The sequence below is a fragment of the Dipteris shenzhenensis genome, chromosome 10, assembly GCF_047967505.1.
Source record: "Dipteris shenzhenensis isolate YYH24624 ecotype China chromosome 10, Dip_SZ_1.0, whole genome shotgun sequence".
Lineage (NCBI taxonomy): Eukaryota > Viridiplantae > Streptophyta > Polypodiopsida > Gleicheniales > Dipteridaceae > Dipteris > Dipteris shenzhenensis.
In genome coordinates this window covers 16,484,089-16,501,002 of record NC_141605.1, presented here as the reverse complement: position 1 = coordinate 16,501,002, position 16,914 = coordinate 16,484,089, and positions in this window count along the sequence as shown.

Genomic DNA, 16,914 nt, shown 5'->3' with positions numbered 1-16,914 from the left:
TTCAAATAATCTAATGGGATGAGTGAGATTCTTTGTAAGTTTTCCTTTGGTTTGTTGCCATATACTTTTCATGTATCTATTTAACTACCTCTTGTTGAGAGACCACGCTCAACATCATGTGATTACATGTGCATAGCACTAACACATATAGAGTGCTATAAAGGAAAGGGTTAGATGCCCTAACCCTAACCCTAACCCTAAATAGGTTTGTATGTATTCTACATTTTCAACTAAATCTAGTGTACAGTTAGTCATTTGTGGTGTGCTCTCTAGCTGTGCCCTCTCTCCTCATCTCCACTCTTCTCCTTTCCCCTCTTCATATTTTGTCATGGTATCAGAGCTCCCTTGCCTTTCGCTGAGGCATTGCGATCCTTGAGAGCATGAGAGTGATTGAGAGATCGAGAGGTTCTCTTGAGTGTTCTTCGAGCAAGTTCACTTCCATTGAGAGAGACATTTCCATTCATTGAGCATTCAATTCTATCCGTGAGAGAAAGATTGTGAGATTGCAGAGTGCTTTCTTCTGTTCTGGTGAGAGGAAACTCCGTTCATTCATTTGAGAAATTTTCATCACGTGAGAGAGAGACTTGAGAGAAAAAGATTAAATCTTTCTTCTTTCCTTTGAGAACATTCTCTGTGTGAGAGAGAATAGAGAGGTGTTCTAAGTGAGAGGTTTGCTTAGGGAGAGAGAATTTTGCTCAGATTGTGAGAGATACTCTATGCTCAACCCTACTCCAGCCATCTACGACCTTCTGCAAATCCGACTGGCAGACAATGGGCTCGCCATCACCTCTCCATGCACACGGGCTGAAGCACGTGCAGCAGTTACCCTACTCATAAGCGACCTCAAAGGCCTTCTCCAAGGAGTCGCCTAGCAACATGGCTACCCACCAATGCCTTGCCTCGGCAGTAGCAAGCCTACAAATGACTCAGCCTTGCAAAGAACTCCTTGAGCTCGACGACCAATGACCTTCTACGAAAAGGCGACATAGCTCCAACAGCAAACCTCAGCGACTCTCCCACTCTAGCAAGGCTCCATGCTTGACAATGATCTCCAGCTACTCGCATCACCTGCAAGCTTCTCTACTTCAAGGCCCATCGACTCGAGCCTTCATACACTACCCTCACACAATCGACATACACAAGAGCTCCTTCATCTCACGAGTCGCCTCCTTCACACGTCAACTGCAGGCTACACATGCCTTAGCCCTCGATGAGCATCATCCACTGGCGAGCCACCACCAACTCAACCTCTACTATAGACCAATGAGAAGCATTGCTAGTTGCAGGGTCGCTTAGGCTCCCCAGTGACCACCGCCTATCCATGCCTTGTCTACAGGTGACGACCTTCAACCGAAACAACTCCATGATCTCCCGCCTGCAATGTGTTCATCGCAGTCCCTAGAGGCTGGAAGACCCTTAAATAGACAGAGACTCCAACATCCATGGTTGGCAGCATGTCTACGACTAGCAACCTCAATCTGAAGGCATCTGCTGATGAAGGACAAATTGATGTAATGGGGTATACCAAAGGGTACAAGGTTTGTGTGAGTTTGTGTGTCACCACATTGTGGTTAGTGTGGCCAGGTTAGGTGGTAGAAGGTTCTATTAAGTGTGATTGAGAGATTCATGGGCTTGATTGAGAGATCGGTGGAGTGATTTGTGGATTCACAGATGCTCTCCTTTGGGGCACATGCATTGTATCAGTTGCCCTTATAAGGGCCTCTCCTCTTTTGAATAAACATCTCTTTTGTTCCATTTGCTGAATCCTTCATGCTGTTCGATCACCTGCTAAGCTAGACAACTCCAATTATGGCACATGGAAATACCGAATGGAGACCATTCTTGTACTTTAGGACAAATGGGAGTATGTTGATGGACCATTGGATGATCCAGCCATAGTAGTAGCTCTACTCCACCTATTGTGGAGCACCAGCAGTGGGATCTACAATGGGATCTCCAGGCACACAAATAGTTTTTGCACCTGTAGCAAATCCTGCCATTGCCCAAGCACATGTAGAATGGGACAAGAAAGACAAGTATGCATATCATATGATCAAGCAGAAGGTGCAGGATGTCATGTTAGACAGCTCAACATAATTAAGACATCAAAAGAAGCATGGGATATATTTGCAGCTCTCTACAAGTCCAAGAACACTTCCAGGATTCTCACACTGAGAAACCAAATCAACCAGTGTTTTTGCAACAGTAGCAAAACCGGTCATGCTTACGTACTTAGGATCAACGATTACAATAATCAACTTGCAGTAGTAGGAGAGACCATGAATCCATCAGAAAATGGTTCAAGTCATCTTGAATGGACTAGGAGAGGGATACGAGAATCTAGTCCAGAGTATTGCCATTCAACGGCAAATTCCAACACTGGAAGAACTTCAGTTAGTTTTACTTGGTGAAAAACTCACGACTCACACCATTTATGCACGCAAAGGTCATTCCAATGATCAAGCATTCATAGCTTTAGATAGAAGCAGAGGCAGAGGCAGAGACAGAGGCAGAGGCAGAGGTAGAGATCATTCCAGTGAAGTGGTCATCATCAGCAACAACAAAATCATCATCAAAGCCAGAATCAACATTAGCATCATCCTCAGCAACATTAGCATCAACAAAGAGGAAATCATTCCAATTGAGGAAGATTCCAAGGACGAGGAAATGCATCCATAAACGTGTCAAACATTTAGCGCAACTACTGTCATAAGTTTGGACACTATGAAAGAGATTGCCCCAAGAAGCAGTATGAACAAGGTGGTCAATCCAAGAGCAATCGAGGGAATTTTCAAGAAAGAGGAAATCATTGTGGTGGACATTCTAGTCACAGTCATTATGCAAATGAACATGGGAATATGTAACTGATGACATCAGGGTAATTACATAACAAAACATAAGAACCCATAACTATTAGTTAAAACCCCTAAAATTGCAAGGTGTGCACCACATTGAATGAAGCCTAATTCAGTGCCACCCTGAATTGCTAATTTAGTACCACTTTGGATTACTAATTCAACACCCCTAGGGATAAGCCTAATTCAACTCATGCTGGATTAGAGCTAATTGAATGAGCTGAATGTTTGCTAGTTGGTAGTAGTTGACCTCGAATTGCCAATGCTTACCTTAGGTGTTCACTTACACTGATCCACCTACATGCACTTGAGGTTTGGAAGGGTGTTTGGAACTAAGCTTGAACCCAAAAATCGTGCCTCCAACAACATCCTATCCGTCCATTTACCTAGCTTTGCATCCATCCTATTGGGGAACTCAACACTGAGCTCACATTTAGTACACAGACCATTCTAGGCTGATATTTATATCTCAAAAGACTCCATGAGCTCTGATAGAGAGATGGGTGAAAACCCAAATCCTAGAGCCTCTATGGCTCCAAAATCTAGCTTAGTTTAGCCTAATTCCCCCACTCCTTCTACCACAACATCTCGGATTTGAGAGACCTTTTCTAATATGATGGGAAGGTTTGGACTATTAGACCTAGTAAATATGTGGTGAATCTATTTTCCAGGAAAAATAGATTGCCGATGGAGCTATGGGGCCCACCCCAACCAATTATGATGGAGGACATTGGAGTCCACAAAATCCCACCATACCGGTGAGTACTATGACACCACATGTATAATTCTATGAGGGAGGACCCTCATTGAGTGATACATTTGAGCCTAGAATGTCATGTGACTATTGGACCTAAGATCTAGTGGTAGAGATGAATGAGCATAATGAACCAAGGGAGGGTAGATTGCCTATAATGCTGGCTTCTTGACCCCTTTATATCCCAACTTGGGGAAGTGGCCTAGAAAGTGCTCCCTATCTGATAGAGCTGATCCATATAGACCTATGCCCAACATCAATGTGCCTATGCCTAGGGCACCACCAATGTAGGTTGTAAGACCTAGCCATAGCCTCGTATTCCAGTCCTAGTTTTTAGTGGGCCAGGGTCTACCAATTCTACTTTTGTCTACCCAACAACATTTTATAAGCCCCCACTAGACAACCCATGTGTGGGGTAGTGCCACCTTTGCCAATATTTCCTTCAATACCATAAAAAATGCTTACCGATGAGGCTATGAGGATCCTAGTGTAAGCACTAGGATAGGGGGCTGCACTACCACCTTTCACTAGAAGGGATACTAACCCTTTGAGTAAGAGGGTCATGATCTCCAAGCTTAGCATGAAACTCTTAGATGAAGGAGATCAGTGTCCCATATTGAGAGGTTTGAACAAACTTGTGAAACTTTTGGGGACATTGGAGACCTCAACAAAGACAATGCCTTCGGACTGAGCTTGGATTGCAAGGCAGGCTAGGGCTTTGAATATTGAAGAGGAAATTAATTGGGATACATTGTGAAAATCATTTATAGTGGAGTTTACCCCCAGTGGACCCAAATGGAGCCCTATTTGTCAACTATATGAGGTAAAGTAGAGGGAGACCGAGTCATTTTGTGATTATATTGCCAACATGAAGCACTTGAACTTACAATGTGAGCCTCATGAGAGGATGAGTGATGCACAACTATTGCCAAGCTTCCTCATAGGGCTATGGGACTCTAAGCTTCATGATCATCTCTTTTCATTAATTAGTATACATTGCAAAAAAATTCATAGTGGGGTTTTCTCCCAGTGGACCCAAATGAAGCCCTATTAATCAATTATGTGAGGTAAGTAGAAGGAGATCGAGTCCCTTAGTGATTATATTGCAAGTATCGAGCACTTTAACTAATGACGTGAGCCTTATGAGAGGATGAGCAATGTGCAACTATTGCCATGCTTCCTCAGAGGGCTATGGGACTCTAAGCTTCACAATCATCTCGTTGCAATGAATCCCACATCATTTGAGTTGTACAACAAGACTATTGCATGCCTAGGTGACAATGTGAAGGAGAAGTATCAAGGAGAGAAGACCCAGTCAGCCTCATCAGAGGTATCTCAAACCTTGAAGATCGCCAAACCCCACTAGCCAAGGGCATGAATATGGAAGAATTGGCTACTAAGATACTAAGTCAATTGAGCCAACAATTGAAGGGAGGAAGGGACAAGGAAATCTCGATCAATCCTTACCTATTTTCAAGGGGTGATAACTTGTGGTGTAGGATCTATGCTAGGAATCCTTCCACCAATGAGTGCCCTCGCATTAGGGCAAGGCTTGCACTCTATTGTGCTCCTTATGCATGATGGGAAATTCATGATACCTCATAGTATTGTTATCCTAAGTCATGCAACATTTGATGTATCAACAAAGGCCACCTCTTACATTGCTCGCACCACCAACTCCATCCAATCTAGGCCAAATAGCTATAAAAGGAGCCACTCCTGCCAACCAAGGATAATTTTGAGCTCAAAGCCTCCCATTACCTCCACCCATACTAAGACCTCAACCAACTCCACCATGAATCACTCCAATGAACCAGGTGTAAGTGGAGGAATTAACTAGTGATTGGGAAGAACTGTATCATACCCTTACTAGGGGTAACTATTCTCAATACAAGAATGCTGCAAACTAGTCTGGCTATATAAGTCATTACGTTATGCCGGATGATAAATGCATCCCATTCTACCAAACAACCTTATCTCCCAGAAGGTTAGGGATATGAATAATTTGACCAGAAAGCCCCCAATTCAATGTTATATATAACAAGTTCCCTCTAGGGCTAGTGGGTGTCCATACAAGGTGGTGACCAACCAATAAGTGTCATGCTATAAGCACCAAGAACCTTACTTCTTGGAGGATTTCCCATATAAGGATAATCGAGTCATGCCAGTGGCAACCTCCTCCAATGCAAGTGTGCCCTTATGCTTTGGATGTAGATGGATCATCTTTAAAAGGACTGCCCAATGTGAAGGCCACCTAGAACTACTGCCAACCCTAAATCCAATGTCAATTTACTGGGTGTAGAAAGAGGCCACATATCCTTCAATGTGATCACTAGGGCCCAAGCTAGAGACTTTAGCAAGGAACTTTGTAAGTAGGCCAAAAGAGACAAGGATAATACATCTCAACCTAGAGAGGCAACCTACAAGGGTGCAATTAAAGCAGGAAATGGCTTTGATAAGTTGATTGTCCAAAATGGGTCCGATGAGGAGACAACCACCTTGTCCACCTCATCCTCCTCTAGTTGTACTCCTTTAGTCAATAACCAATTTAATCAACCACCAAAGGTTTGGGGAATGAGAATTGGCATAACAGTTGTTGGTATGTGATTGCCAAGAAAGATTTGAACATAATAGCCATGCTCGTAATAGAACCGCCAAAGTCTCCAATGTACTTGAAAGAGTGGACAAGGAAGGTACACAAAGTTCATCAGCAACAGCATGATGCTTACTACTAAGGCATAAGAAGTTTGAGGAGGACCTTGCAAGGCACAAACAAAAAGAAGAGTACAATGTTTCCTTATATAGGTTTGAAGAGCCATAGTCAGTTGGCAGGAAACCAATCACACAATCCTGAGATGTGATGAGACTCACAACATTCTTGTCCACTGAGGTCAAAAGTTCATATTGCAACACTTTACAAGGAAACCCAATTCTTTGGAGATATCTCTCCGAGTGGACAAATGGGAAAATGGTGAGCCAAGAACATGTGAACCCTAAGGTAGTGGAACCCCCCATTGAGGAACAAAACCTCCTTAAAGTACTAGTTAACAAGCTAGGCCAGTACTTTGAGAGTGATGAGACAAATTAAGACCTTTGGTCTGACCTATTGAGTGTGGTTCATCATAATGGACTTCCACAACTAATCACATGACTAGAGCTCAATTAGAACATACTTATGTAAGGACGATCACATTATGAGTTCATTTTAACATGGTAAGCCCACCCTATGGTAGGGAACCTATTTGTAGAGTTGAGATGGATACCACTTAGCATTCCAAGCATGTAATGAAAGGGACACAGGTGAGGACTAGAATGACTATTGGTATGCTAGAGCTTGAGTTCTCACATAGTTGGATGCATGTACTTGCAACCATAAATGTGCCAAAAAAAAGGGATCACAAATGGCAACTCTAGATCCCAAGGTACCCAGGGCGGTAGTGCCCTTGAATATGATCAATGTATGGAGGCATCCAAGAAAAGGAAGGAAGAAATCAAGATAAATTCTAACCTTCATTGGCTCAGGTACATCAGCGCTACCTCAACTCTCTATGAGTTTTCATCAAATTGGGACGCATAAACAAACAGACTAAAGGTTCCAATAAGATTCCCTAAAGAAGAAGAAGAGCCCTCTCAAAAGACTGAGGCCCCCAAATCTAAATGCAAGAAAGTCCCCACCATACAAAATAGTTAGTCCAAAGGGACTTAGAGGATGATGAGAGTGATAGAGGTGACCTATACCAATTCCCGAGACATTTTAAAGACATTTTAAGTCATACAAGGTCCAAGACCATAAGGCACTCCTAGAGCAAGCCAAAAGGATAGCAAAGGAAGAAAATCAGCAAGGTTTGATGGACTAGCTAAGGTTAAAGAGGTAAACCTAGCGACAGCTAATGAAGACCCAAAACCCATCTACATCACCGATGATCTTATGCTAGAAAAAGAGGAGGCCCTGATTTCACTCGTTTGAGAGTATAAGGATTTGCATGGAAATATTACGACATGAAAAGTCTACTCCCAGAAGTGGTAAAACATTCTATCCCTAGGTTGAATAACATAAGACCCATCCAACAAAGACCTTACCCAATGAATGCTACGGCCATCAAGGAAGAGATTCAAAAGCTCATTGGCATAGGATTCATATATAAAGTCAAACAAAAGGAGTAAGTGTCTCCAATAGTCATTGTAATTAAAAAGAATGGTAAGATGTCAGTGCATTTGGACCTTAAAAGGTTGATGATGCCACCCATTTAGATCATTACCCACTGCCATTTACTAAACACGTGCTCAAAAGAGTAGCTGGCAAGGAGGTCTATATTTTCCTTGATGGATTTTTCAGCTACAATCAAGTATTCATTGTGGTTAAAGACCAACACAAAATGGCACTTGCCATGGAATGGGGAATATTTACATTTAGAGTGATGCCTTTTGGACTCCCCAATGCCCCAACTACATTCTAGAGGTTGATGAGTATGGCCTAATTCCTTTAAAGAATAATTGAGGGAATTCTTAGAAGTTTTCTTGGATGATCTATGTGTTCAGTAAACATGGGATGACTATCTTCAATACCTAAGGCTAGTCTTAGCAAAGCGTATTTGTAGTAGGATGCATGTTGGTGTAGCTAGGTAGCGTAACCTAGATTACCCCACCATCTTAATGATGTTGAGATGAACTATACAACCACGGAGAGGGAGGGCCTTACAATGGTCTAGGCTACGTTTTGCCACTACTTGTTGGCAAACGAATTTGTGTTTTTTGTAGACCCTCAGACACTTCTCTATTTAGTGAATAAACCATGTATGATTGGATGCATCCTGGAGATGCTAATACTATTAGAGTTTGATTTCACTGTATTTCACGGTTCGCAAGGGGAGAGCTCATTTAATGGCAAATCATATGTCTAGGATTCCCAATGGAGATCCAACTACTAGCATAAATGACGATCTTCCTAATAGCCTATTCCTTGTGGGCTTAATACCAAAATGGGCACAGGATATTGGCCACTTTTTGGCCAATGTGTTTCCACAAGACAAGGCCCTTAACGAGGATAGGCCCAAAAAATTATTAACGATGCAACACCATATTAGTTAATTGCCAGTTAATTATATCGGATGGAAAATCATATCGCTATGTTCTTGAGGATGAGTTCATTGAGGTGTTGGAAGAAACACACTCAGTTATAGAAGGAGGTCACTTTGCAAGAGAAATCATGGCTTGCAAGGTATTGTAAGCTATTAACAGCCACAACCATGGAGCATGGTGACAAATCTGGCCATATGGGTTTTGAGATGCAAATGGCTCAACACCAAGCTGGGCCAATGGGATTTGAGCCACAAATGGCTCAACATCTATCTAGTCTTGTGGGTTTTGAGCCTCAAATGGCTTAAGACAGAGGTAGGTGTTGAGACCATCCAAATTGGCAAGGATAACACAAGAGCCATTTGGATCTCGTATATGGATAACACAAGAGCCATTTCAAGATGAGAGGATGTTGCGAGAATGCCTTGGCACCATATGGGCCCAAGTGGTTGTAACAAAAGAGACACGAGAGAGAGTGGTATAAGGAAAAAGGTGACTTGTATAAAAGGCCAAATGGTTGACTTTGGTCTTCATTGTTGTATGCACAAGTTTGGAATACAAGCTCCGTCTTCTCTTTCAAGAGTGTCTTTGGGTGTTCTCTTGTTTCCCTTGTAGTACCTTTGTGTTTGCCACTCCATCCCCCTTCACTCTTCCCTTCCCCTCTCACTCTCCCTCTATTCTCCCATCTCCCCTTCTCCCTCTCTTCTCCCCTCTCCCCCCTCCCTCTTTCTCTTGTGGAAACACATTGTAACAATCTGGGAGTTGCTTGAGTGACACTTGCAGACGGCTCGTGCCTTGCATTGCTCTCACAAGGAGTAACTTGGAGTGGAGGCTCTCACAAGGAGTAGCTTGGAGTGGAAGTTCCATCGGCATTCCTTCAAGATCCCCACGACACGTGAGTCACTGTTGAGACCACACATCTTTGGCACTATTGTTGGGAAGTTCAAGGTATGCTTTTGCATTGCACTTGACTTCTATTGTCATTTACCCATTACTCATTGTTTCAAGCTCAACTTGGAGCTTTGATAGTGGAGTTGTAGGAGAGGAATGAGTGAAGAAGTGTGTGTTTGGACGGGAAAAAGATGAAAACTGTCATTTTCTATTGGAAAGCATTTTTGACCATGTGAAGCTTGTTTTTTATTTTTGTTAGTGTGTTGAATTGATAGGAAGCTAGTTTAGAGGATTGCTAAGGTGTTTGTCATAGCAAACTCCAAAAAAAACACCCAAAAGTGAAGATGGAAGCTCAAATTTGAAGTGGTTCTTGAGTGTTGACAGTCCCACATGTAGAAATCTCTCATTCATGCACCAAAAGTTGATGTTTTTTGCTCTTTTTTGCTTAGTGTAGGTAGTTTAGGTATTGTATGGCACCCACAAATACTCAAAGCTGGAACAAAAACTCAAAAATCACTAGAAATCACCAAACAGAGGTAGGCAAAATACATGTTCTCAAACATCTCCTATCCCCATGGGTTATCACCTTAACACTATCTGCATGACCCGTCGGCTTAGCGCTATCCCCAATGTCAAACATGCATTGACTCGGTGTCTTAGCTCCTATCCCCATGACCTGACAATTGTCTGTTGTCTAACTTGCCACCTTAATTTATATGTGTCAAAATCTTCTATCTTGCCACAGGCATTGAACCATGGCCTTGAGCCTATGCCCATGACCCGTTGGCTTACTGTCAACCCTATGACCATTGCCATACTCACATCTCTCCAAGGTAGCTAACCCATTGACCGTCACTTAAAGTCTATCCCTACGCTCGTCGGGTTACAGCTAACCCTCCAACCGTCGCCATATTTGCATCCCACCGATTTGATCATCCCACCCCCCATTGCTTTAGTGCTAAATTCACGACCATGGGCATACTATCCTCACCCCAACCCGCCAACAGGTGTCAACAGTCTATCCCTATGCTTGTTGCTCTAGGTCTATCCCTATGCACATCGCCTTACAACTAACCCTACGACTGGGGATAGCTCTAGGAACAGATCCACCGTTAAAAATTATAGAATATGAGTGTAACTTTGCTGAGATTTTATACATGCACTTAAGGTCTTGAAGAATTTTGTCCAAGGAGCCCAAGCCTGAGGACAGTGTTTCAAACTACGCTCAGCCCACTTTTTGCCCTAGTTTGGGATCGGCTCCATCTGGGAGCTCCATTCCTAGCTCTCACTCAGTATTAGGGCCTCGATGTGAGGACCCCTCTAGTTCTGATGAGACGGAGAGCTTGAACAGAGAAATGCAAGACCCCGCGGTCTCGAGGGCTTCCAAAGTCCCCTACACCAGCTTAGCTCCACCTAATTGTCCTGCTCTTTCCATAGCCTCCAGGTTAAGAGGTATGATATCTGATAGGACGGTTGGGCCAAACGGATTCAGTAGACATGGAGAATATTTTTGCTAGTATGTTCGCAAAAAGGGGAGGTCAACAGGCAACCAGCCTTGAGCCACAGGTAGGGACTAAGGCTGACTTTGTGGACTTAGGACCCATAGTCTTCACAAGGCACCCTGACTTGGAACGCATGGATGATGAAGACCCATGATGAGGGACTTTGTAGGGGCCAAGGAAATGCACAAGACTTCCATTGAAGGGGGAAGCTCTTATGAACTTCTAACCTTTTAGGTGCCCCCGACATTTGCTGACTATGTGGCCTCGCAAGATCCACCTTACCGCGTTGATGCAAGGAACCTCCATACTGATGCCTAGTGACCCACTTCCTCCTAGAGCATTGCCTCTTGGGTGTGCATCTCCAGAGGTGTTGGTAGGGTTGTTACTCTATGAACTTTAGGGTGCAAGCTAAAGCTTGTGAAGACTCGAGACTAGTAATCACCTGAATGGCCTGATGTTGCTGCCTCAAATGCTCCCACCAATCGTGACACCACAGCTCGTGTTCTTTGCTCCGATGGCAATGATCAAATGCATGCATTTGCAACCACTTCTTGCTCTGCTATGCAAGGAGTCTTCTTTCTTCTCGTTGTTTCTCCCTGCACAGATGTTGCAAAAGTGTCTTCCATTGTTGATTCGATACCGTGCCAACGCTTTCCTCGACCCGCACTCTGTTCCATGTGCTCTTTGAAAGGTCTTGTATGTGCTACCTGCCTGTAAAAGAGTGTTGTCTTCGACCGCTATTGTTGTGTTTGAGATTTTAGTCTGGTGTGCAGCTCTTCTTCCAAGCATGGGTGACCATGAATGCATTGACAAAAATCATGTTCATGCTAATTTCGTTGATGGAGCACGCAATTCTCCACAGTCAATGGATATTGGAGACAATACTTTCTACAAGGGTTGATTTTGTCTCCTCTATTTCCAATTTGATTCATTTTTTTTGTTTTCAAGTTCTCTTTTTGATCCATATGCTTGTGCTCTGCCTTTCTTGTAGAAATGGTGAAATATGCTTCTAGTAAAGGAGTTGTCGAGACGAACAATGATGCAATGTCTTTCATGGACGGTATAATTATTTTAATTTGTGTTTTGTGTCATTGTGTGAGTGAAACAAATCACGATTTGCACTTTGTAATCGTCAAACATATGCATACGAAAATCCACGAGCATGTTCTATGCCTTTGAGCACAAACATGAATTGAAAGTTTCTCCATGGACATTCAATTCTCTTATGCGTAAGCTACCAAACAATCAGACCTACAGAAGAGTTCTCTGATTAATAAAGACATCAAACCTTCATTGCACAAAGCGTTCCAAGCAGTAGCTCGCTAAGCGTACGCAGGTAGGAATCATTCCTTCCATGTCAATTGTTGTTCACATTATAAGGTTTGGTGGAGAACATGCTTTCCCTATTTTTTGGTTGATGTGTGGTTGTTTATACTTGACCATAGACTTTGTTGGCAAATAATTGAATCAGTTATACTTTGCCAGCCTTACTATTAGAGCCCTAATCGGCCATCTTCTCAGTCAGAACAAGTTATATTTTGCATGCCTTACTGTTGGAGGCCCAATCAGCCATCTGCTCAGTCCAAATACAGCGTCAATTTAGTGAAATAGTTTTAATGTTTTTTGGTGGACACTACGGCAAGTTGGCAAAGTCTTTGCATATGCTATGTTTCAGGTGTTGGTTTCTTGATTAAAGACGCATGCAAACAGTTTTGCAGAGATGACGATCTCCTTTTGCCTGCTGGGTGGAAATTTATGCCGACTCTGTAGACATTTTAATCATTTGGTTTGAAATCTTTTTTATAGTCGAAAGCTTAGCAGATTATAGTAGATTGGTATATGTTTTTTTAAAAGTTGCAAAATGCAGAGACATGAGCGTTGCATTGTTTTTAATGTGGCAGAACGAGCTTATGGCTTGACAAATAACAAAACTTTTCAAAGTGAACCTTTTTTTGGGTAGTTTTATGGGGTCTCAATATAGTCTAGCTTCCTTTTCCTTGATTTTCCAAAATTAAGACAAAAGCTGTAGACAACAAATCACTATCGATTGAAACCAACTACAAATAGAGGAAATGTTCAATAAAAAGAACTAAACTTTCTATCAAGTTGTGTATTCTTCCTCTTTCATTATCAATCCAAAGCAAATGCAATTGGAGGAAATGCTCAATTAAAAGAAGTAAACTTTCTATCAAATTGTACTTGTTCATGTGTCAAAAAATATGTTTAGTTAATTTCCATGTTGCATTGATTAATGTAGAAAGCAAAGCATCATCTACAAAAAAGACAGCTTGCAATGAATTGGAGCAACCCTTGGATACAAATCAGACAATTTCTGGTGTGGCTCAAGATCTAGCAATAGGACACAAAGCTTTAGTGACTACTCGTAGCAAACTCATAGGGGGTGGAAATGCTTTGCCTCTACTTTGCATTAGCCAAATCAGTGATGTTATCACATATAGGTTCGCCTTCGAAGGCAAGCTCCTCATGAAAGATGGCACCTTCAAGGAAAATAATACTAAGTGTGAGACGTGCCTATGTGCTGATTTCACTGAACGGCACAATTGTGAGACAATCACTTTGATTGTGCCTCACGGTTTCATTCAATAGTATAAGGACGTGTTCGTCCATGATTCTTTCTATAAAATCGAAGGTGCCACTACAAGCAAAAAAGGGGCCGGTGAGGGAGGCAACTCATACTTCTTCTGAGCTTATCCTTGTACGTTGATGCAACAATTCTTGTGGTGAAAGGTGAGGAGTTTAAAGGCAACATCCACTCTGTGAATGAGACACCAATAGCTAATTGTTAATTGAGGAGGAAGCAAGGTTCAACTGTCACAGGCACGATTAGTGTTGTAATAAAAGTTGATGGAGAAGGTGGTGCAGTTGACCAAATCAGTGTTAGCTGATGGCCCATGCAACGAAGACCATGCAACTATAAGTCCTTCACCTTCGACACCATTGAGGGGTCATTGTGTGTACCCATTTTTGGTGAGGTTCAGGGACTTTTCTGTATATAGGTATCTTGCATGACCCATAACTTATGCATTGCTCAATGGAATTCGACAAACTTTGTCTTCAAGCTGTAGTACACATGAGAGCAAAAAATTATGGAATAAGGACTTGGAACAAGACCGTTAAAGAATTACAAGTTCTATGTTGTATGTGAAGCATGCATCCTGAAGACTATAGGATATAGCAATTTATTCAAAAACATCAAAATTTTGTTCTATACATACATGCAACCAAGTAATCATTCAAAAGTACACTTCGTGAGCTTCTCGTCAACCCAAGGACACACCTAAATGAGAACATTAGGCATGGATTAACAGGCCTCCCATGTTGTGCTAAAGTGATGCATACCCATTTGAGGGCACGCTCCATAACTTTTAATTAATTTTTTGAAAACTAAAACGGATTGAAAATTTGGAATCCAACTAGTGAGACTACTACTTGGTGGTCTTAAAACATTGATAGTTCTTGGTATTGGTATCTAGATTTACCCTAAAATGAAAGAAGTTGGAAAAGTGCAATTTGTGCATGTGAAAATATATTTTAATAAATTCAATACTATTTACAATTTTGAATTGTTTATTTTTCCATGCACTTGCTTGCTATATGGCTCATAAGCATGCTAAAGGTCATTGCATTTAATAATACACAGCATCAAACCCGATACGTGTCCTTTGGCCTACTTGTGTTTTGAAGCATTTTCGGCCACATTGCACTTGTTTGGGATATCCAATTCTGCTAAAGTGTATCGCCGGAGGGGGAAAAATCAGTGGCTGAAATTTCGCTAGTCCCGTGAATTTCAAATTTTCATACCTCTCACCCATCAAATCTTGAAAGATTAAGTACCTGCAACCTGCCCCTACCTTGCAAATGCCCTGCAACCCGCACGCATCTCGACATGACCTTGCATAGACTTTGGTTTGCCATTGTCTTCTTTTGGGTAAGTTGTCTTTTATTCTTTGCTTGCTCACTAGCTAGGTTCTCTGGGTCTATTGATCGTGGCCATGACGTCAATTGCAACATGCAACTTGCCATGGGTTGCAAGAGAAGTAGATAGAGGCTGCGAGACATGAAAGCTGAAAAGCTAGGTCAAGGCACTGCAACAAAACTCACTCCGTTCAAATCTAATTTTCCATGAAAAGCTTCTCCAAATCGCTTCCGAATTAGCCGATCAATTGCGTGACAATCCTCTCCTCCACTAAATCCATCCGAAGTCGTTTGAATTAGAGGCTCATTGGACCTCCCTGAAGAAGCCATAACGGAGAAGCGTTTCTGTCAAAATGTAAGACCAAAAAAACCGGTGCACCATTCACTAACCTGCCCATACTTAAACTTTGCATGAATGACCTGCCCATACTTAAACTATGCATGGCAGAGGGTCCACTAATCAACAAATTATGTAAAAGGAAGTGGAGTCGCAAGATGCAAGAAAATATTTTTTGGTTTTGTTGGAAGAATGTTCACAAAGGCCTCCCATGGGAGGCCAAAACATGGAGGTGATAGAAAACAAGGTGAATGCTCATAAATCATTCATAAGGCCTACTTGAAACGTGCAGCATGGAAAAGAGGACGGAAAGCACAGAGAGAGAGAGAGAGAGAGAGAGAGAGAGAGAGAGTAACTTGGAGTCTAGTTGCATGTATTATAGCACAGCATCAAACGTGGTGATGAATCACATGTGGGGGCATCAGACGTCATGGAGCCTAGTCGACGAGGATGGCGGCCAGCATGCAAGCATTAAAGAAAGGTACAGGGAATAGAGACAAGACAATGATTGAGAGAGAGAGAGAGAGAGAGAGAGAGAGAGAGAGAGAGAGAGAGAGAAGGAGGCAGGGGGGGAGATCCCTACTTACCCAACATGCCATCACTTTGTAGTTATTGTAGATCTGTTCAACTTTGTTGCCCAATTTGTCAACTAGATCTGTTTAGTTTTGCCTTTTGCATGCCATTCTACCATCCACAACTCCGCACCTACGATTGTGAGCCAATTGGAGGGTTTTTTTGTGATTCAAGAGAGGTGAGGTTGAGTTTGGACGAGGACAAGGATCAGGAGGAGGTGAGCAGGGAAGGACTTAAAGGAAATTATAGTGGTATGTTGAGGTTGCAATTAGGTAGGTACGCATAGGGTAGATTGTAGGAGGCCACACATCTTACTTTTCTTTCACTTTTTTTATTTGCATCTTCATCTTCTAGCATGACCAAAACCATTTTTGTGTTTTACAAAAAGCTCACTAGGTTTATTTGTAAATATGCTCGGGTAAAGGGTGGGACCCATGGACATCTTTGCTTTTCCTTCTTTTTGTTTTCTTAGGTATGACCAAAGCCATTTTTGTGTTTTTGCAAAAAATTTGCTAGGTTTTTAATGACTTTTTTGTAAATTCTACTTCATAAAATCAACAACATAGAAAGTTGGAGTCCCACACAAAAAAGCAATCCATTTGTACTTGATGGTAGGGTTCTTTGTATTCATCGGGTGGACTTTGGGGGGTTTTGGGTATGAAGGTAGAAGTGTTGCAGATGTAGAGGTTGTAAGTCAGACACAGTGCATGCCAGATGGGAAAATTTTTTTTGGACCTAGTTCTACTCTTCGTGTTGGCGGGGTTGGTAACATGCATTTTCTAGGTGGCTGGCGCATTCCCACTTTTCCTCTTTGCCCTTCAATTGTAGCGAGAGAGCGGTGTATAAAATGGGAGATGAGGCTTGGCATACAACGTCTCATGGCCCTCAAAGTTTTGGTGAACATACTTACCATCATCATCTCCATTGGGGCACGTAATTGTCCATAGAGGTTCATTTCATATGTAATCCTTTGTTGATTTTCTTGGTGAA